At 37.7% G+C, this 21,503-nt stretch overlaps 2 long non-coding RNA genes across 2 annotated transcripts in view; one reads left to right on the forward strand and one right to left on the reverse strand.

The window, feature by feature from the left end:
- Positions 1-2,308: 2,308 nt before the first annotated feature.
- LOC107838414 (uncharacterized) lies at positions 2,309-5,315 on the reverse strand. The gene is made up of 3 exons (XR_001664471.1): positions 4,958-5,315; positions 4,577-4,584; positions 2,309-2,320 (listed from the first exon to the last, which is right to left on the reverse strand). It is a non-coding gene; the product is annotated as an uncharacterized LOC107838414 (long non-coding RNA).
- A 90-nt stretch (positions 5,316-5,405) lies between these two features.
- LOC107838415 (uncharacterized) overlaps positions 5,406-21,503 on the forward strand; it is a 19,836-nt gene continuing 3,738 nt past the window's right edge. Inside the window, exons 1-2 of the long non-coding RNA XR_001664472.1 lie at positions 5,406-5,415; positions 5,758-5,762. This is a non-coding gene — a long non-coding RNA (uncharacterized LOC107838415). The remainder of the gene's footprint in view (positions 5,416-5,757; positions 5,763-21,503) is intronic.

The following is a 21,503-nucleotide window of genomic DNA, read 5'->3' on the forward strand; positions in this document are numbered from 1 at the left end:
TTTTTTGGCAATGTTGAGAGGTTTTATTTTGGCTCTTTGTATTATTTAGCCTCTTCAGAGCCTTCATATGTTATCAGTCTGTTAAAGACAGTATTATCAATAGCAGTACAATTTGCACAATGTCTGTTTTGTTGGGTTTTTTTCTTGAAAAAAGTTATTAAAAACAAGTTTTTGTCTAAATGAAGGTGAATTCATGTTTCCTTTTTCCACATAATGTAACCGGTAGTGCTTATTATTAAAAAAATAATAATAATTATGTGATCGGTATCGTTGATCGGCCCTCATGGGTGATCGGAATCGGAATCGTCAGGAAAAAAACCTGATCGGCACGTCTCTAGTAAAAAGATTAGATTTTTTTTAAAAGAAGTCGCTAGAAGGTTCTGAAAAGTCGTTAAATACAGCAACAAAGTTCTAAGTTAGCAACAGTGCTATTCCTTGTCCTGACCATGGCCCTGCTTGACCACCTCCACTCATACTCACACTTGACCAGGCCCTTCTTTATCTCTTAGCTCCGTCCACTTTGGTGGAACTTTTTGGTTAGTTACATTTTAAATGTTTCAGATCATCAAACAGACAAGAGAAGAAAACACGAAATTGTTATCCTCATAGCATAATAGCCTAAGTCATATTTTGGCAGGAGTGTCCAAACTCGAGGATTTGGCATGCTCTTCCCTCTGTCTAAGATTAAAATTAGTGCGGCAAAGTGCAAAAACAGGATAAATCTATCATGCCGTATTAGAGCTATTGTAGATTCAAAAAAGGAGGAGTACATTTCTGACAAAAAAAAAATCAAAACTTTTCATATTAACCTCAAAATTATGGAGCATTTTTTCCTCATTTTCCATTTTCAAGCACAGAAATGTTTTCTTTTCTTTTTTTTGGAACATTTCTGAGATCTCAAATCTCAAAATGTCTTGAGTTTTTTTTGGTGGAAAGTCACTCCTCTTTTTTCCATCTATAAAGTCTGTGATACGTTGTCAGATAAATCTGTAAGGGTAAGAGTAAAAACCTTTTAACAGCACTCCAGTTAAAACCAAATGTGCCATGTTGTGATTATAACCAAACCTGGTTTTTGTCCTGTATGACAGAAGTATTTCAGCTGTCATTGCCTTAACAAGCAATTTATTGATGTTGTTTCTGGTGATAAAGAACATGTGGAACCTGGAACTGGTGACATTTGAGTCTTAGAAGTACAGTACTGACATGACGTAACATCACTTTTGCAGTTGTACATCTTTCTAAGAAACCTCTTCTGCTGGTTTTCTGACAAAAAAAGAGAAGCTGTTATGCAAACTACAGCTCTTTGAAATATGAAGACATAAGAAGACAAAAACCCAAGCTGAAAATTGCTCAGCTCAAATTTTAGGCTCTAATGGCAGATGCCTGAAAGACCCTGCAATAGAGCTGATTTGCACAAGGTACTCATGGGGACTTTTATTCAGATGGCAGCCGTAGAAGATAATACATATTTTTATTACAGCATTCACTCGGCCTTTATTACACCAAATGCAAAATGACATAATTGGATTCAAATAAAGGGTGGATTGTCGGAAGTAATTAGGAGGGTATATTTGGTCGTAATGAATGAACATGCAGACAGCTGCAGTCTTTTTGCTCATAATCTCTTCATTGCAGTCTTTCTGTTCTGCAGACAGATTTAAATTAGCTCCAATAAATAAGTCAGTATATATTCATTAAGATAATTCACACAGTCTGGCATCTCCTCTGTGTTACATCTGAAAGTGCGAAAAAAGAATTATTTTTTTCCTCAACTTTTTTTTAAAGATTATTTTTTCTTCTTATTCACCCCCGATTAGAACGGATTGAACTGTTTCACCAAATATTAACAGGAAACACTGTGAATCGACTCTTAAAGGCTGAAATGTGAACATGTAGAATTCTAATGATATTTTGGGGGCATAACACAAGTTTTAACGTGTTTAAAATTCTGTCCTCCACGCGATCCAAGGCTATTTCCAAAACACAAAATTAAGGTGGAAAAATGATGAAAATCAATGCTAAAAAAACATCAGAAATATATTTGTTCTGATTGGTATTCTTCTACATTTGCTACCAGTTCAAAATCAAGAACATTTATTTCTAATGTCAGCTGTCTAGTCAAAGTTCATCCACAGGTTTGAACCTTAAGAACAAGAATCTACCTGACTGGGCCGACTCTGGCCAGCCAGACTGAAGCTCCATCTCAGAACTGCAGTTTCCAAACTTCAGAGCTTCTGCCTCACAGAGCAGCCCTCCCCAACGACTCCCCCACTCAGCTCCTCCAGACTAGCCAGAAGCAATTAGCAAACCCTTGGTGGAACTGCATATCTGCTGAGCTCATTATAGCAGCTACTTCCCACTGCAATGCTGGTAAAATGTTGCTGAAGAGAGGAGAAATGTGATGACTTCTGGAGAAGGAGTTTCAGAAAGAGCAGGAGTTTTTTTAAAGAGACAGGTCTCATTTCAAAGTGTTAAATGACAAAGTCAAAATTCTATTCTAAGTCATATTTGATATATAGATATATATATATAGTCTTTTTAAAACAACTTAAGTTAGCATAATTACTTGATTGTGATATAAAATGCCTCTATATGCCTGGAAAATACATAATACTGACCCTAAAAAACAGCAATCTTCAACAAATCTTAGTATAAACTAGAAATGTACACGCACAAGAGAGTTCTTTGACTTGTTTTTTTATACAAATTTAGAAATAAGTATGATCGCTGTTTCCCTAATCAAAGCTAGAAAAACGATTTGATTGAAATCAAGAGAAGGATGAGACACGTCAGCTCACTGATGCGGCTACGAGTTGGCCGCTACGTTTAAAAAGCAATCATCTGTTTCCCTGGAATCATGGCATTATATCAATCACTCTCGAACTTTTTACAATTAAACAACCCCGCATTCAAATAGCCCAGCCTATGAATCAAAACAAAACAAAAACATTTCATCAATAATAATAGTCCATTGAAAAGTCCATAATTGGGCGATCAAAAATAAAGTTCCGTCCTCGCAAAAAAACAACGTTGGGGCCCAAAAAAGGTATCAGTCTTTGTGCACACAAAAAACAATAAAAAAAAAACATGGAAGGGTCTCACCGGGACGGAGTCTGTGTACCCGGGTGGTTCCCTTCGTCAGGCCTGGAACGTGAGCGCATCGGGTCCGGTCCTCGCCCGGTGTGGCTTTATCTTGCCTCCAGAAGACTTTTGATTCCTTCAGTTGTTGATCTGGCAACGCATTTACTCCAACAATCTGGTATCTCCGGGCTAATCTTTCGAGCTCCCCGGTCCGTCGCTCGGCGCCCTTTTCCAGCGTGCTGCCACACCCACTTCTCTCCCTGATCCTTGTTCCTTTTATCAGTTCCGGTAAAAGTTGTGACCCAGATATTTTTTTACTTCGTTGACTTTCACCAATAAAATACATACATACAAGACATCCTTGCATACATATCAATACAACAAAAATTATGTGTATTTCATTAACCCATGCTTTATTCTAGGAGGTTAATTTATTTATTTATTTATTTTATTTTTATTTTTATTTTTTTGCTTAAGATACTTTATTTCATTGTGATGTCACAGATCCATTGAATCATTTCAACATTTTGTGATGTTTTTTTTTTATTATTTTATTTTTGTAAAATAACTTGACACAATTAGCCAAAATAATTCACACTGAGGAATATCTCCTTATCTAGAGTCCCTGCTTGAATCTTTAGGAACCATCAAGGTGTTGCATTCAGGTTCAATGTTTTGACTTTTTTACATCATTCATATATTTTAAATGTAATCGATCTAGAACTGGATTTTCTTCAACTTTTTGTATTAGATCGAATAAACTAAAAAGTTGTTAATTATATTCACTGTAAATGAACCTCAAAGAATATTTTATCATTGACATCTATTGATTTCTATTGATATCTACATCTTTCAATGTTTTAAATAAAATGTCTTTTTACTTTATGTTTAATCTGAGATTATATTGATGGATTATTTCACTTAGTTCTTTTTATTCCCCTGTGAATTGTTCTTGTTATACTTGTACATTTTCTGCTCTGGCAGCTGAAGGAGGAGCAGCTCATCCTGCTCTCTCTCATCCTTACTGATAACTTTGCCTGTGAATTATTTTTAAAGTCACAATTTTTATAATTATATTTACATTATCGACATCATAACTGGATTACTCCAAACCTAAGGACTGGGAGATTTTCTCACTTTTATGTTTCATTTTTACCTTACTTCTCTTCACCTCCAACTTGAACTAGGGCAAAATGCCCCCGTCCGACCCCGAGGACATTAGCAGTATTCCACAAAGACTTCAGTTTTTAGAAATGAAGAAATGAAGGCTGGAGGTGAACTTTGACATCAACGCTACCCGTGGAAATGAAATAACTCTTCCTCAAATCAGCGGAGAGGTCGTACACCCCGCACCAAGCAGCTCACCCTGGATCGCTCAGGGCGCCAAGCTGAAACAAAAGTCTCACACTGCAGATCCCACGAGACGACTAACAGGGAGAACCCTTCACCTGGACGAATCAGCGTGACCGGCTCTGAGCCGAAACTCACCTTCAACGTCAACACCTGCTCCGCCAAAGAATAGCAAACAAGCAGCTGAAACCAAAACGGCTCCACCGACCCCAAGGACAAAGCGACCAGTCCAAGCCTCAAAACATTCTAACTCCATGGGAGTCCCACTGAAAAACAGATTTTCTGCACTCCAGCCTGAGCCTCTGAGTGAAACCTCACCTTCAAACATCAACAATGAGGCAAAACCATCACATCCACCCCCCAAAGCTCTGAAGGACAAAGTGACCACCAGGAAAACGAAAGGTATGCAAAGAGTGCTTATTGTTGGAGATGAGACAGTAAATGGAGTCAGTCATGTTTGCAACCCCAAGAAAACGAGAGTGGTTTCTTTTCTTGGTGACACTGTATCTGATTTACTCTCTCTAACTACTGATCAGCCAAATATTGAGACTTTAGTTGTGCATGTTGGAGCCAACGATCTGGCAAAGCAAAAATCTGAGATTCTGAAAGAGGACTTTAATATTCTTCTGAACACTATGGGAAAATTAAAAACGAAGTTATTTCTCAGTGGTCCAATTCCATCACCTCAACGGGGAGACGAAAAACACTCCAGGCTGGGCATGATAAACAAATGGCTGATTAAAACCTGCTCTGCCAGCTCAGTGACCTTCATCGATAACCTCTGGATCTACTGGCAGCGCTTTCACCTCTTTGGAAGAGGAGGACGCAATCTTAACAAACATGGAATAAAGCTACTCGCTGCAAACATTTTTCATTTTATCAACAAGAACAACAATGTGACCATCACTTTAGAAGAACAGGCTCAGGGATGTCTGACTAGGATGGAACCCTTCGCTTATCAGAAGCAAAGTGTCCCAAAACAAAGTGCTGGGGACAGAATGACTGGTTCCCCTCCTCCTTCCCCCTCCCTCTCTGCTCCTACACGATACCTTTGAAGAAATGTCTTCCGGACCAGAGTTTCTCAAATTCACGGATGGAATGGATCAACAGGTTCGCCTTGACAGACCTCACTTCATCTAAGCCACCTGCCTCTGACCTCCCAGAGGATCCAGCGCTCTGCATTTCTGAGGTCAGAGACCGGGGTCCAGATATTATCTTTACACCCGTCTTCCTCCAGAATGTGTCTGACCCCCCGGCACCGCAAAACAGGACATTACCTGTCCAGATCACTACAAGAAAAGTTACCAAAAACAGAAATACGAAAAGCAGCGGTCTAAATTCAAACCTCAGACTGATGAACTTTCAGCCTCCAAGTCACTTAAACTGGCTCTTTTAAACACCAGATCTCTCTGTGCTAAAGCTGTATTAATTAATGATTTCATCACCGAGCATAATATTGAGGTTATCTTTCTGACAGAAACATGGCTGAATGACAATAATGAACCAATCGTACTAATTGAATCAGCGCCTCCTACGTACAGTTTTTTAAGTGAGAATAGAAAACACAAATAAAGGAGGAGGCGTGGCTTCAATATTTAAGAATATCATAAACTGTAGTAAAATCTCTTTGGGTAATTTCACATCTTTTGAGTATCTTGGAATTGAGGTAAAAGGCCACAAACAAACTTTGACGCTAACTTTATACAAAACCCCAACATATGTGGAAAATTTCTTTACGGACTTGAATGAGCTTCTATTTCTCATATGCATTGATTATGATTGTTTAATAATTGTTGGTGATTTCAACATTCATGTTGACAACCTAAAAACAGAGGGGCAAAAAAGCTGCTTAATATATTAGAGAGTTTTGGTTTAACAACATATCAAACAAGCAACGCACACTCAAGGACACACACTGGACCTGGTTATCAGTAAGTAAGGGTGTGAATATTTCCAATGTCTCTGTAACTGATGTTGCCTGTTGGATCACTTTGCGGTTATCTTTGAATGTTCTTTATCCGTTAACCCACTTGGACAAACAGCTACTATCACAAAACGTACTTTCACAGAAAACACAGCAGAAACATTTAATCATATCTACTATTCTTCCTTGCCCTTGAGCTATTATGACGTAGATAAGTTGGTAGATGATTTTCAGATATCACTGATTATATTGCCCCCATTAAAGTGAAGGTTGTGTCTGGTAGGAAGAAATCTCCATGGAGAAATGCACAAACAGTTCTGTCTGCACAACAACTCTGCCGTAGGGCCGAATGGAAATGGCGTAAAACTCAACTGTACGTTTATTATGACATCTATAAAGAAAGACTACCTATCTGTCACTCAACACTAAAACATGGGAAGCTTTCTTTGCAGATGTCATAAACAAAAACATTAACAACGCTCGAGCTCTATTTGCAATAGTTGACAGGCTCACAAACCCTCCTATGATGTTACCACCTGAATTTCAATCTAATGCCTGCAACAAGTTTTCCAGTTTCTTTTCAGAGAAAATTTAAAAAATCAGAAGATTAATCTGGACATCCACTCCAAAGCCAGTACCAATTGTAACCTGAGTTACATTTTAAGATTATAAAAAAACCCAAATCAACATCACTCCAAGTGAAAAACTAGGTTCCAGGTTCGTCTACTGGAGGTAGTGGCAAATTGCAAAACACATACAACTGAAAAGTGCAAAATCAATGAAGTGTATTTATATTTACAATATATACAAATTGTTTCACAGCTTTAAAGTCCAGTTCCTTAAACCAAGGAAGTCTCTGTCGGTGACGAAAGGGAANATAAGGCTGCTCACTGCAAACATTTTTCATTTTATCAACAAGAACAACAATGTGACCATCGCTTCAGAAGAACCAGCTCAGGGATGTCTGACTAGGATGGAGCCCAAGTGTCCCAAAACAAAGTGCTGGGGACAGAATGACTGGTTCCTCTCCTCCTTCCCCCCTCCCTCTCTGCTCCTACACGATACCTTTGAAGAAATGTCTTCCGGACCAGACTTTCTCAAATTTACGGATGGAATGGATCAACAGGTTCGCCTCGGCACGACTCTCCTTGGCACCAACATAGCAGACCTCACTTCATCTAAGCCACCTGCCTCTGACCTCCCAGAGGATCCAACACTCTGCATTTCTGAGGTCTGAGACCGGGGTCCAGATATTATCTTTACACCCGTCTTCCTCCAGAATGTGTCTGGCCCCCCGGCACCGCAAAACAGGACATTACCTGTCCGGATCACAAAAGAAAAGTTACCAAAAACAGAAATACAAAAAGCAGAGGTCTTAATTCAAACCTCAGACTGATGAACTTTCAGCCTCCAAGTCACTTAAACTGGCTCTTTTAAACACCAGATCTCTCTGTGCTAAAGCTCCATCAATTAATGATTTCATCACCGAGCATAATATTGATGTTATCTTTCTGACAGAAACATGGCTGAATGACAATAATGAACCAATCGTACTAATTGAATCAGCGCCTCCTACGTACAATTTTTTAAGTGAGAATAGAAAACACAAAAAGGAGGAGGCGTGGCTTCAATATTTAAGAATATCATAAACTGTAGTAAAATCTCTTTGGGTTATTTCACATCTTTTGAGTATCTTGGAATCGAGGTAAAAGGCCACAAACAAACTTTGACGCTAACTTTATACAAAACCCCAACATATGTGGAAAATTTCTTTACGGACTTGAATGAACTATTAGTTTATAAATCACTGAACGGTTTAGCACCACAATACATGAAAGATCTGTTATCGCTGTACCAACTGTATAGACTAGTGGTCTATGCAAATAAAATTTGATTTGATTTGATTTTATTCAGATTTTTTTATTTAGATTTTTGATTTAACCTTCAATATTTAAAACACTAATAATAAAAATTCCATGTTTTCGTCTGCTTGATTAGTTTATAAATGTCTGTTCATTCTGATAAGCATGATAAAGTTTTTTTCTTCCTTCCTAAACTCTCTGTGAAACTCATAGGGAGGGTGATAACATTTATTGGAAACGAAAGGCAGGAACAAATCCAGTAGGTGGGAGGAACTAGGAGGTGTCAGTCTCAGACAGGTCATAGGTCAACTGTAGGCAGTCCTACTTCTTCCTTACACTGTTAGAATTAACACAAAGCAAACTATAATTTTGGTTGTCAAATATCAAAACCAAAAAGTACCATCTTGAAGACAAACTAAGATCTCAAATCATCTCATTCCTTTATGAATGTAAGTTTTTGAATCAATCAGTTCCTAAATTTCAGTCTAGTAAACGTTTATTAAACATGTGTTTAATAAACTATGTAGCACAGCAGACAAACATTCACTCCAACGTGAAACGGACACAAACAAACCTCGGCCGCCATCAGAATTTGGAGTCAGTCAAAATTTCCTCACCGTCAAAAATATCCAGTCAGTCCTCTTTGTGTTTATTTTCTTAAATTGTAATTACCAAATTTACTGAAGCTTCAAAACTTTCTCATTTTTCTTTTAACAACTTATTGTAATGTTTGAATTCAACTCCAATATAAATGATCCTGTTTTAAGGTTTAAGTCATGTGTACACATACATGAGAGCTGAATATAATTTAGGATTACAGCAACAAATTGATCATGTTTCTGTTGAAGCGCTTCATTAATTTCTAAAACTTTTATTTTGTTATAAAATTGATAGTTCCAGGAGAACAAAAGGTCTTTTAACCTCTCTAAAGTCTAATTTATCACAGCTGTATTTTATAAGAAATGTATTGTTTAATTTAAATGCAACCAAATATTATATGGTATACTAAAATATGAGAAACACTGCAGTATCAATGATCTTTAATTCTTAACACACAAAAAATATTTTGTGTTATTTATGTAACTCGGCACAGATTTTCAAAAAGGGAGAAAAAAATCTTTACCCTCAGATGTTTTCAAAATGTTTAGAAGTCAAGGAACAATGTTATTTTATGTAGGACCACTTAATCATTCCCGTTGATAAAACTGTATTTACTGTTTGTGTCTACAACGGTTCAGCTTTTTTATTTATTCATGTATTTATTTTAAAACATTTATTTCAAAACCACTTTTTGCTTGGAATGTTCTCTACCTGTTTTACTTGTTATATTACAATGGCACATTTTCTGAGTTTATTGCAGAACTAAAGTGACTGGAGTTTCCCTTCACAGTTTCTCAATCTGTGGCTCATGGACCCAAAAGGATCTTTAGAGTTGGTTCTTCTGTCAGTCCACCTGGTTCTGGTGTTGGATCTTTAGGTTGTCCAGATCGTCCCTCAGTCAATGTCCATGTTGTCCACAGATGAAACGAGTGCCAACAGTTCAGTGTAGTGTCTTCTGAAGCATGTTTATGTGATACTGGACAGCAGACCAGTAGAGGTTGTTAAAGTTCAGTCTCACACAGTTTTCCGTCTGAATGTCCAACAGGAGACTGACATTGTCCTCTGAAAGGAAATGTTCCATCAGTTCTCTGGTGAAAAAAGTTAGGAGGTAATGGAGGTCTTCTTCATCTTCCTGATTCTCTGGATTTTCTCGATCACTTTCATTGACTGGTTTTGTAGGAGGGACATCATCTGGTCCATGGGAGGACAGGTTTGAGGAGTTGAGGTCAGAGGTCAGATGCACCGCAGAGAGGCTCAGACAGAGGGAAAGAAGTAAAGCAAATAGAAATAGATTAGGGTTTATTTTGTTGTTTTCCTTGTTGTTTTTTACATATACATATATTTATGAATCTTATTTTAACCTTCTATGTGATCATATAGTTTTAATCATTTATTATCCATCCAGTATTATGGCTCCTGTTTGTCAGAGAAACCTGAGGGCTAATTGTTCGTACAGCTCTGAGAGCTGCTTTTAGTATGAAAGGGTCCCTTATAAATTACATTTATTAATTGATTGATCCTTTTGGGAAATAACATTATTTTTTACTCAAACACACAAAAAAATTAACATATTAAAGCCTGTAATTTATCAACACAAAATTTATGTTCAGCATTTTTATTCTTTTCAATATTTCGTTATATTTAGTCAAACAATTCACCCTGAGGAGGAGATTGCGTTCTGGAACCACTTAGACCCATTCTTCTTGAATTGGGTGGAATTTCCTCTTAGACTGCAAACATCTTCACAGAATCCAACAAATCAGCTTTGTGGTCCCTCTGCCTCTTAATCCTCTAAGAGGGGCCTTTGTTTCTGATGAAGGTCTTTAGGATTCTCTAAAAGTTTGGTTCCCACAATTTAGAAAACCAAAACTCAAGAAAATGCCTTCCTTATTTACCGATAAGGACTTTCACTGGGACTCTAACCTAGAAATCCGTGGTTCCCTCTTTTTTCTCTCTCTTTAACCCAGTTTGGGACTTGAAGCCAAGCAGTTTGAGGGGGACTCTGACCCACCCCTTTTCCTCTTTTTTTTGTATTTTATTTCATTTTTACTGATTTATTTTACTTTTTATTATTTTTCCCCCTGGGACTTTCACCTATTAACTCTTTAATACCGCCAATCTGTATTCCCCAGGGTGAAAGGTTTATTGGATCCTTTACTATTTTAGATTTTATAATTTGGAATTTGCAAAGTTAATTTATTAGCCTGGGTGAGTATCCCACCTGATAAGTGGTTTTGAGTTTGTTGATCCCAGAGCTGGAGCCGTGGAGCCGACCAGCAGCCCTCTTCTCTCTCAAATCCTAAACGAGGTTTGAGGCAGGAGTCTAGTCCAGGTCGCGCGCTTAACGCTGTTCGTTGACGTCCTCGGATGTCCAGTCGAGGAATCCCGGTTTTCGGCACCAAATTGTTGTGGAAAAAAATGTTACCAATCACTGCTCAGGTAAATTCACTCATTCAGGTTTATTTATGAATTGTGCACAACTCAGAGCTCGTAGGTCAGTCAATCATGAAGCAGGTCTGGATGAAAAGCTCTGCCAGGCAGAGACAACACGAGTTTTATACCAAGATAAAGGATCCAAAACAAATAGGTCTGGTTCTCATGCAGCTGTGGGGAACAAGTCCCAGCCTTGTGCATGTAAACCAAATAGTTCTTTTGGAGAGAGTTCACAAGCATTTCATAAAACATGATCAGCAGATGTTAACTTGTAGTGATTTTCCACCACATTACAATGCATAACGTTACTAGAAAAAAGTTATGAAATTACGACTTTATTCTCATATTGTTCCAACAACTTTATTCTCGTATGACGATACTTCCTTAACATTACTTTATTCTTGTAATACTGTGACTTTATTCTCATAATTTCATTATTATTATTTTTTTTATGCTGTAATGTGTTGGTCAGGAAGATGAAAACACTGGACCCTCTGATGTTCGAGAACGCCATGTGGATGAACTGCCAGGACGTCTGGGGACGAGCAAACCACTGACGTCCATGTAGGAGGAGCTCTGCCCTCTAGGGGACTCAAAGGTCGGTAATCTTCCATCTGACCATGTGAGGCAGTGCCTTCACTGCCCCTGCTTGTCATTTTAAAGGGACATCATGCTTCACTGTGTCCACAGAGGTGTGTGTTTGGGTGTGTTTTCATCTGTCTTTAACAAGCTCAGAGAGGGTGATGTATGACCGGCCAGCTCCAATTCGTTCCCGGCTTGATCATGGTGATGGATTGTTGTGTGCCTGAATGCATGAGTGTGTGTGTGTGTGTGTGTTTCAAGCTAAAGATTGAGAGATTTAAGTTTAGTTTTTTATTTTTGGTGGGTTCTCTGAGGGCAAAACCTAAAACTAGTCCTGCAAAAGCAATGACTCCAACTGTGTGTGTGTGTGTGTGTGTGTGTGTGTGTGTGTGTGTGTGTGTGCAAAAATACAGAAAAAGGAAATATACAATGCTGGACGGCAGAGAACCCCTCTAAGTTTCAGTGTTTAGCAGTAGCAGTGGTCCTCATCATGACCTTCCTGAATGAGAGCAGCTTGGATGCTGGTTTGGCTCATGGCACATTAAAGAAGATTAACATATCACAGAGTGAGCCAGTGTCAAAGGATTTTTCTAAAATAAAATCTGTCAGATTTGAGGTGCCTTTAAAAGTTTCTTGTTTTGGTCACATTTGTATTTATCAGACAATGACAAGAATTTAAATAAATCAAACATAACCCAAGTTAAAGCAAAACTCAGGTTTCAAATATTAACTTGTTTTATATTGAGAAAAAATAGCATTAAACTTGACCCTAGGTAAAATGTTGTTCCCTTGGTTAGTTTTAAAGTCGATGTTACTGGATGCACATCGCCTGATAAGGTGTGAATCCAGACCTGCAGCGCTTTAGATGTTGTTCTGTGTTTACGAGTACAAAGATCCAAACTTACATGAGGATGTGAATTAGAGTGGTGACGAAAAGATCCAATGACAAAACTTCCATTTTCTCTGTCAGTCAAACTTATAACAAGCAGCTCTAAAGCTGTAAAAGTGCCTCTACTTTTCCTCCAAGTGAGATGATGCAATAACAATCAATGTGAGGAGATCTGCAGGCGGTTAACCCGGCGATAATGAATTCAACACCTGCAGATGAGAAGTTTAGACTTTCAACAAATCCACTTCATAATCACATTTGCAAATTAAAATGTGAGATAAAATGAAACATGGTGAAAGAGACAGTGTGTTTAATTAATTAGGGGAATAATGGGAGAGTCTTTATTATCATTTTATTTTTGTTAAACTTACTGACAGTGAAGGATTTGCATGGATGGTTTTGTCTCCTTTAACACATCTTATATGTATATTTTTGATGAACACTTTCCTTTGTTCTCAATAAATCAATCCAAGTTAGACGGCAAGAATAAATGAAAAGACACTAAACGTGTTTTGACTAATATCTTTTCACATTCTGAAGGTTGATATTCATTCATGACAGCATCTGTTTATTTTGTAAAGACATAAAGTAATAAATCTCTTCAGAACGTTCTGTCTCCAGAGATGGTGCCTATTTATTAGTTAAAATTTCTTAAGCTCCAGAAAAATTGTGTATCTGCAGCTTCTAATGGAGAAGTACTAATCTATATCTGTTTTATCTGTAATCTACTCTAATAGTCTCTAAGTTCCACAAATCATGAAACTTTACAATGTCAACCCTTATACTCTGGTATTGTCCTATTTCTCAGCTATTTTGGCATAAAAACTAACTTAGACAAAATCCATTTAAAAATGTTACATTTTTTTAGTTTAGTCATTAAATCAAGTAACCAAACATGCCTGCTGGAATAAAAATATTTATGTGGAAGAAAGAAAAAGAAGATTTCCTCCATGTTTAGTTATCTCTTAAAGCTACAGTAGGTAGCATGTTTGTTAAAACTGCCACTCAGACAGAAAGAACCAATCGCAGCCAGGAGGAGGGTCTTAGCACTGTCAATCAACCTTGTGTATGCACTGCACAGAGCCACCCCTTTGCTACACAACAGCTTCTTCCTGACAGCAGTGTTTGTCATGAATGCTAAGGCTCATTAGCATATATGACGCTGGATAAACATTTTAACTATATTGGTAAGTTGCTTCGTATATCAATAATGTTTTTCCCTCTTACTACGTTCAGCAGCACATGCCCAGCAGAAAAATCTGCTGTTTCGTCTGTAGTGGACGGCCCAACACAGGGCAAGTATTTTCCTCTGCTTTTTGTTGGTTTATCTTTACGTAAAAATATAAATCATATTCTACAAACGCATCTTTTATTACCTTCTGTAGGATTTCATATTTTGATGTAGATTTTTCCTGAATTAATTACTTTGTTGTATAATTCTTTGTGTTGGATTTTGTTTCTCTAAATCTTCTCATTGTTGCTTTCCATTACAAGCTGAACTTCTGCTTTATTACAGTTAATCCCTCGGTGTACAGTGATGGATTAAAGGAAATGTGGCCTCCATGGGATTTAGAACGGCAAGTAGCAGCAGTGTGCTGCTGATCAAATGTATCCATTAACGGATCATTAAAAGCTTCTCAACAAGAAATCAAGCCTCCAATACTCAAATTAAATGTATAAAAAAGTCAGCTTTTTTATTGGAAAGAAAAATGAAAATCATTGTAGATACAAAACTTAAGTCTCATTAAAAAAAGGCATCCAATTTGCAAGTTCTTTCAAGATTAATGCAAAAAAAGAGATCAGATTTAGTCAATTTTTTAGCAACAAGAACATAAATTAAGTCACTTTTACTTAAGAACTCTTACTGTAATTAGCCATGTTTAATAAATGCACTATTTATCAATGTCATTCTTAATTCAGTTTGTACATATTTTATATTTCAATATTTGTGTGGATGTACATGCTTTGATTGGCTGTGACAACAAAGTGACAGGCGATTACTATAAATTTAAAGAAAATGCTAAAAGCTTAGTTAGTAAAAGAGAAATACTTTGATTTACCTCACATTTTTCATTTTAGGATGATTTTATTTCAGTGGTCAGGTTCTTGATTTAGTTGCAAAGAAAAAAAAGATTCAATCTGCATCAACCACCTGGTGAACTTGAATGATTAAAAGTATTTAACATAAAATAGGGTCCATCTAGTAAACACTGACCCGAACACTAAAAATGGGTAAAACGTTCAAGTGGTTGGATACCTTTTGAAGGCGGTCTGTGTTCCAACAGCAAGAAATGCCTTTCTGCTGAAATGTGCTATACAAATAAAGTTTGATTGATTGATTGATTGATTACAGACATGTGCAGCACCAATGGAAAGCGTCAAAGTTTGTGGCTGTTAGCCAGTCAAAGCTCATTTTTACATTTTCTGTCATCTGCCATTGTTTCTTTTTTCCACAAATACTCTGAATCCTGCCGGATAAATAATTCTTGCCAGAGTACAGAACAGAGCGCTGACAGCTGAACCGACAAGCAGTCTTTAGGAAGCCGTACCCTTCATTGTTCAGACTTAGAATCTCATAGATACATGCTATCAAATTGAAAGTGCCGGCTTCATTGCCAGACTCCATGATAATAGCTAACATCACACACTCGGAGCAAGTGGAATGGGATTTGAGAGACAGACGTCACTCTGACAGGGAATATTATGACATATTATTACTTGATGGTCTTCAACGTCTTTCTATTTGTGACTTGTCTTTCTCTCTGTACAATGATGGACTTCAAATAGTTTGGAAATCAACTCATAAACCTTCCCAGATGCACAGGCAACAACGATTGGTTCCCATAGATCTGGGCTGTCCAAAGTGTGGCATGAGGGCCAACGGCGGCCCCTGGACTGAGTTTGTGTGGCCTCACCCAGGCATTTTGCACAGCTGAATGAATGGTTGCTACTGGAGACTAAAGGATTCCTCAAAGATGCATGTATCAAAGCAACATGTTTTTCACGAAGCAATAACAATATAAAATGATGTAAAGCTGAAAAAAGTTGGCTTTACTTTACGCTGTCCCTTTAAAACTCTGTCATCTTTTTGTTGGAGGAGGTTAAAGGTTAGCCACTGCATTAACATTGATAATCTTGAGACATTGCACTTAAAATTATAAATAGTCCATTAGTTGTGACTGTTCAATGTCACTTTGCATAATGTGTCGATATGCCTCATGTAGGCGCTGCACACAAAATCCTACCAAGCACTTCCCCCGAGCCCAGGCGGACCTGAGTGGGTTCTGATCGATCCGAGCTCCAGTCCTTTGGACCGACAGAATCTCAGTTTCCTGCAGTCATTGTCTCAAGCTCACTTTCACCCTGATACTAAAAACTCTCAGGAGACATCCACGCAACTTTCACTGCATTTTTTTCTTCCTCCCTCTTCATCCTTTTCCTCGTCTTTCTCTGCTCCTGTCATCCAATCTGTGAATCAAATTACCCAATTCCTTAATGCATCAGGGAATGTTCTGCTGAAGAGAGTTGAGCGGTGGAGTAATTCACCCGTCCACATCCGGTAATACATATGGAATTAATTAGGCAGCGCAGGAAGAGCTCGCAGTAAACGGCTCTGAGAACCTGCAGTGTGTTTAATAAAAACCTGCCAGGTACTGGTTTGAATTAACCACATCTGGAAATCTGAAGTGTGCAGAATCAATGTCAGGCCTCATAATGTCTGGGGCGTAAACAGCCAAGCACACACACACACACACACACACACACACACACACACACACACACTTGGCTAACGTTGTCATGAAAGATGCAGGGCCTGTTTTCTGCTTGTAAAGTAAAGAACAGAGCAACTGGTCAATTACAACATGTTCTGTTGGATCTATAGATCTATGTGATTACACGTCCATCTGACTGGTCAGCTGACGAATAACCAGCTGTCCTTCAGCAGGACCGCAGGGGTTATTCACAGAAGTTATGGACATCAGTCATGAAGAGCAACAGGCTGCAAATACTTGAGAACCTCTCTAAAAAAACACGTATAACTTCCTATTTTAAAAGTTCAAACAGCAAATATAGAATACCACGATTTCATCTGCACAGTGGAAAACATTTCAGCTCTACCTTCACATACTAAGGACAGATTCATAGAACCTAGCAGCCATAATACTAAAGATAAAGTCTGTTTTACTGTTCTAGTGGTAAATCCAAACAAGTAAAATAAATGCAGCTGCAGCATTAGCTGCTTTGTAATGGTAGAAAAAACTGGCAAGTAGGATTGTGCCTGTGTACTTCAGCTTCCCAAACTACATTTTCTATCAAAAGTTTTGTTGTGCTCTATAAAAAATATCTGCAAATTTCCCACAAATAATTTGTAATCACTTTCCACTGAAAAATACACAGATGGTAAATCTGTGACTACTGAACCACAAATAGGCAGGACTCCACTGAACTGCAGCACCTTCAAGCATCAAGAAATTGGAATTAAAATGACGAGGGCCCAGTTGTCTTGCCTGTTTCTTTAGTTTTTTTTTGTGGTGACACAACAGAGTAGCAGTGTGTTTAAGGTGTGTTAAAATACATCCACAAGTAAGCATTTACCTCAAATGTTGAATTAATCTATCACAAAAAGTCAATTATTTCAGTGAGTTTCACACTGTAGAATCTGAGGTAAGAGGAAAAAATGTAGTTTGATTTAATGTCAAACAGAAACAAATTAGTCTTTTTATGCAGTATATGCAAATACCTATTTACAGCTGAATTATTCAAATAAAAAAAGTAAAATTGAATCTAGAAGAAGTCTTTATTTAGTTGATACTGTGTGAAAAAAGAAGAAAAAAAACTGGAGAAAATGTAGCAGTTAGAAAATGTTGAGATTTCTAGAGTTGAAGTTTCAGCTGGGAAAATCTACTGGTTTGAATTCAAAGTAGATTGAAATTGGATCAGTCTGGCTCCCCTTCCCACTGAAATCCCAAAATGGAGAGAAGTAAATTTACACAGCTGTTGTTTCGTGATCGAACTCCAACCATGAAAGAAAAAGTAGGAGCGAGGAAAAGGTTGGACAAAACGGAGAGGAGAGCTGAAGGAGGGGGGAAATAAAATTCTGTGTAGCATTGCGGTTGCTTTGTAGCTGTAATGAAACTGTGGAGCTGTGCTTCTGGAAGCAATCTGGGGCCTGGCTTTTCACACACACACACACACACACACACACACACACGCGCGCACCTAGAGCCATATAAAGTCCGACTCACACATACACACACAGATGACTGTCCAAGAGCCTCTGCCCTGCATAACCACCAGCTACTTTAATGAAAGCCTGTAAATCTATTCGTGGAGCTGAAGCTACCAAAAGGCAGGGCAGGATCTCTTTACAGACCTTCTCTCATAGGCTTAAATTCTTAAATACATAGTTATGTTTTATGACTGAATCTCTTAAAACTGTGTCATTTCCAGCCAACTGTCTGAATGTGAGGTTAGTGTCGATATGTGACTTTTAGGGGGAAATAAAGAAAAATCCCATGATGTCATCTCTTTCCACATCTTTAAAACTAGTGGTGGGTTACTGGTAGCAGCTGCTTCATGTGAAAAATGTCTAAATGAGTCAGTGTTTTTAAAAACCCACTCATAAACGTTCCTTTCAAATTGTTTAAATCCAATCAAATTGTGAAGTTTTGGGGTGGTGGATGGCTGAGCTCGGCGCCGTGTGCAGCGGCCGCGGTTCTTAACGAACTGATCATTGTTTGATTCCCAGTCCAGACCGTTTGCTGCATGTCTTCCTTCTCCCTCCATCCTATTTCCTGTCTATCTGCAGTTCACTAAAGGCCACTAGTGCCAAAATAAGATCTCTTACAAAATAAATGAATAAATAAAAAGTAAAATTCAAACCGTATAAGATAATAAATGGGACTCAAAATGCCAATGCTAAAGCGAAGCACTTCACTTGACTGAAATCTTGCTTCACAGACAAGTTGGGCTTTTTTGCGTGTATTTTGATTTTCAATGAACAAAAGGAGAAGTTGTGAATGATGACATTGATTTTCTTAACTGTTTTAGAACTGCAGTCTGTAGTTTTAGCAGTGGAGGAACTGAACAAAGTCATTCAGTTCAAATAAAATAATTCCTTGGTTATGTTAACAACTCAAAATTGAGAATTTGGTAAGTGGAACTTCTTGGCTGTTAGGAAATTTAGTTTTCTGTTTTTCTTAAATGAGACACAAACCTTTCTCATGTATACACTCAAAGATAATATTGTCCATTTGAATGTTTAGGAATGTTCAATATATTCAAATGGACAATACTTGCTTGTAAAAAGCAAGTATTGCTTATTGCTTGCTTTTATATTTATGTTTTTCAATATATGTGAAAAACATAAACATAGAAGGGAGCAGCAAACTTTACGCTCGGAAAAGTTCAGTAGCTAACTTTTTAAATCCTATTTCTGTGTCTAAAAATGAAGCTGACATTGGAAAGTCACATGTCTGCCCTTTACAGGAACAGCTATCCTTTACATGAAAGGAAACTCACACTAATATGTAAATCTGCTGCACTTCATGTGCTGTAAAAAAGTAATAATGCTAAGGATGTAGAAATCTAGCTTGTAAAGGAAAGGAAACATACTGTACTTCCTTTGGAAGTGGGTTTTATTTAAATAAGTTTATTTTTCCATAACTACAACTACACTTTTAGATATTAAGAGACACAGAGAAAGAAAATTGCAATGTTACGTTTTCTGGGGTTTTTTGTTGTTTATTTATTTTTTAAAATCAACTATAAAAGAAAACAACATATTTACAAACTTGGCATCCTTTAAAAAACAATGTCAAACAAAACATCCATCAGTTGATCTTTGGTTGCAATATTTCATTCTGCCTAGGTCAAGTTTTTGGATCTTTTTAACATCCAACAAAGCAGATTTTAGCAAATGTGCCATTTCTTTGGTTGGAAGTGTGAGCATGTCTGCACTTTGTAGCACAAACATTAAATCAATGCATCGCCACATGGCTGCGTTCCCCAGTGACACGTGTGAAGCAAAAGGTCCCTCAGAGACTTCCTGCTCCCATGCAGTAAGAGGAGCCTTGATGTCATGTCTACATCTGTACTCTGCAAGCCTTTCCAGAACCGCCGCTAGTCTACGGTGTTCCAGCTCCAAGGTTTCTGCCTTCACTTTGATGGGAACTTAATTGTTCTGGCTGGCAGCGGTTGGGTGCAATTACCAAGGAATGAGGAGGGAGAGAGAGAAAGCTTGGATGTTTGGGTGAAATGTGCGAGCGTAAGCGACACCAGGCCTGACCAGCGTTAGCATGTGGAATTAATTAGTGGTAATAACTGCCTGGCAGTAAGGAGGCATGGTGGTTAAAATGACTTAAAGTGGATGGTGAAACAGAAGACGAGGGAAAGAAACCAAAAATATACAGAAATTGGAAGTTTGTCCAAAAAAAAAAGAGAGAGACATAATTGAAACTGTTTGTGGAGGACATGGTATCTGCATACTTCAGAGTGAGCTCACAAATCTGGCTTGATGAGACCCGATCGCTACGTTAACCACAGAGATCCTGCACCGTCTGGATGAACTCCAGTAGCTCTGAGGTCTGGATATGTATGGATATGAAACAAAATAATATCAGTATTACTATCTCATTGTCAAAATATTGCCCTTCTTGACATAATTCTTTTTGTTTTTCCTTCAATACCCATCCATACCTTCTTGTCCTTCTTGCTTCTCTCCTTCCTTTCTTTTCCAACTTGTATCTTCCAGTTTTTCATTCAGTGTTTTTCTTCTGATGTTCTCCCTTTTTCTGTCCTTTTTTTTCTCTCGCTGCTATTATTTATACACCTTTCCTGTTTTCATTCCTTGTGCCCCACTGTTAAGATATGAACCATTAGATTCATAGTTTGTAATTTTACGATGATCAGTAAGGACTGAAAAGATAAATCTAGACATGTGACTTCTACCTAAATCAGGACATCCCAATAAATATTCAGTTTGTTATATGTCCACACATCCATAGTTTCTTTTTTTTTTTTACCTTGAACATTTTTTTCCCTGCAGTTAAGAAAGAAGCTATGAATAATTTTGGGCTTCTGTGTATGTGGCTGAAATAAATATTTTCTGACATCAAAGTTTCCCACAGAGTTATCTCAGTTTGATGACGGCTTAAAATTAATTAATCTTCATAAAGATTACCCTACTGACCCATACAGGGACCAGCAATATAATCAAAGGAAATGTGGGGAAATATAAAAGGTTCAAAAATAAATTAGCATTTTTATGATAATTCATTGCCAAAACTAAGAGAGATCCTACACACTAAAGGAATAGTTAACGGCAAACACCAGCATTCAACAGGCGGAAGGAAAAAGGGGCCAGAAAAATGAAAAGAGATCAAATGATTTTCCAAGAGACATTTTGCATCTTATTGTTTGCATCCAGGAATTTTGCACACAAATCCAGAGGGCAAATGGACAATTCTTTAACTTGCCATTATTGACCGTGCAAACACTGAGTCTGTTACAATTTAACTTTTAAAGGTTTGATGTTTATGTTGCAATTATTAATAAATGATGGTCTGAACACAGTGGTCAGCTCATTTAAACACCTGCTTTACGGATGATCTGACATGTTTTGTAGGTCGTCTTATTTTTTTTTACTGAATTTAAACACGCAGAATTCTGCAGCACATTTACATGTTAAGGTTATCAAAGTCAAGCCAGCATAACTGACCTACTTCCCTCTCCTTCACCGTGTTTTTTTTTATTAAAGCTTTTTTATGACCTTATCTACCTG

This window comes from Poecilia formosa, unplaced genomic scaffold (assembly GCF_000485575.1).
Source record: "Poecilia formosa unplaced genomic scaffold, Poecilia_formosa-5.1.2 Scaffold251, whole genome shotgun sequence".
NCBI lineage: Eukaryota > Metazoa > Chordata > Actinopteri > Cyprinodontiformes > Poeciliidae > Poecilia > Poecilia formosa.